The sequence below is a fragment of the Lepidochelys kempii genome, chromosome 4, assembly GCF_965140285.1.
Source record: "Lepidochelys kempii isolate rLepKem1 chromosome 4, rLepKem1.hap1, whole genome shotgun sequence".
Classification (NCBI taxonomy): domain Eukaryota; kingdom Metazoa; phylum Chordata; order Testudines; family Cheloniidae; genus Lepidochelys; species Lepidochelys kempii.
Genome location: NC_136383.1, coordinates 141,232,565 through 141,234,413, shown reverse-complemented (window position 1 = coordinate 141,234,413; position 1,849 = coordinate 141,232,565).

The window sequence follows — 1,849 nt, the reverse complement described above, 5'->3', positions numbered from 1 at the left end:
CAAGAAGGGGAAGGCGCTGGGGGGCGGGGCCCCAACCCAGGCAGCGAGAGCAGGGGGAGGGGCCAGAGGGGCGTGGCTAGGGGCGGGAGGCGATTGGGGTCAGGGCAGAGGGCAGGGGGCAGGGGCCAGGGGAGGGAGGGGATTGGGGTTCAGCCAGGGGAGGGAGGGGATTGGGGTCGGGGCTGGGGCAGGGGCCAGGGGAGGGAGGGGATTGGGGTCGGGCCAGGGGAGGGAGAGGATTGGGGTCGGGGCTGGGGCAGGGGCCAGGGGAGGGAGAGGATTGGGGTTCAGCCAGGGGAGGGAGGGGATTGGGGTCGGGGCTGGGGCAGGGGCCAGGGGAGGGAGGGGATTGGGGTCGGGCCAGGGGAGGGAGGGGATTGGGGTCAGGGTCCTAGTAGGGGCTAGGCTGCGTGCAGTGAGGAGGCAGCAGAGTTTGCCAAGCCTGGCACCTATGGGTGCTGTCCGGGCTGGCAGCGTGGCCAGCAGGAGGAAGGGTGGCAAGGCGGTGCTGCCCCCAGGGAAGCAGGTTTGGGCTCCCACTGGTGCTTCTGCTATTTGATTAGAGCCGAGGTTGGTCGTTGGACGTCATGGAGCTCCCCCAGGCTGCAGCTGAGCCCCCACCGGAAAGTGGGTGCTGCTAGCGAGTGCACCGGGGGTCCAATAAAGTTGGAAGAAAAGTTCAAAATATAACGTAGGGCGATAGAGAAAACAGACACAGATCATTCAAGAACATGAAACTGCCCACAGTGCCCGGAGGGCTCGGCTGGCCGTCAGCACGGCCGGGTGGGGTCTGCAAAGCCCTACACTGTCTACACGACCACTTAGATGGGGATAACTTATGCTGCTCAGAGGTGTGGAAAAAACCACCCTCCTGAGCAAGGTAAGTGACAGGCACAAGTGGCAGTGTGGACAGCTGCTCCCACCAACAAAGCCACCGCCGCTCATTGAGGGTGGGGTAATTATGTCGATGGGGGAGCTCTCCCCCGCCGGCATAGAGAGGCCAGACGAGAGAATTTACAGCAGCGCTGGTGCGTCGGCCCCTGGGAGCTCACGCGGGAGACATGGCCTTGGTGGTAGACCAGCGCAAGATAAGCAGCCATGCCAGAGGTGTGCAGGGTCAAAAGTCTTACTAATATCAGGTCTACTGCTTCCCCCTGCATTAGGCCAGTACCCTGTCAAAGAAGGAAATTAGGTTGGTTTGGCACAGTTTATTCTTGACAAATGCACGTTGGCTGCTACTTATTATCCTTCAGCTGCTTATAAATTGGTTGGTTAATAATTTGTTCCAGTATCTTTCCAGGTATCAAAGTTGGGCTGCCTGGTCTGTAATTTCCTGGGTCCTCTTTGTTCCCCGTTGTAGACCGGTTCTTTTCCGCTACCCAGAATGCCTGCGTTCACAGACAGACTCTTGAGCTGAAGAAGGATGTTATTTGCTGATTCAGTGAGTGATCAGTCTGCCAAAATGGGGCCCAGCATAGGGCTAAATGCAAGTGCACCCCCACGTTCGGGTGCATGCCTTAAATACACTGTTACAGAGTTATTCATTATATTGTATGAACACTTTTTTCTGCCTGGCACTAAGGCTAGTTTGCTGACCCAGTTGTTTACCTGTCAGATTGCTGGCTCAGCTTTTACCTGGCTGCTCTCTTTCCTTGCCATACAAGTAGGCATCCTTTCAGCTGTCCTAACACCTCAAACATACAGATTTAATAATTTTATTAAGATGATGTTGAAGTAAAAAGAAAACAATACAGAGTTTAAGCATACAAGGTTCTGGTTATCAGGGAATAAGGTACAGATTATCAAGGGGTGCGAAATTCGGTTTAGGAAGGGGTGGCGTAAGGAATAC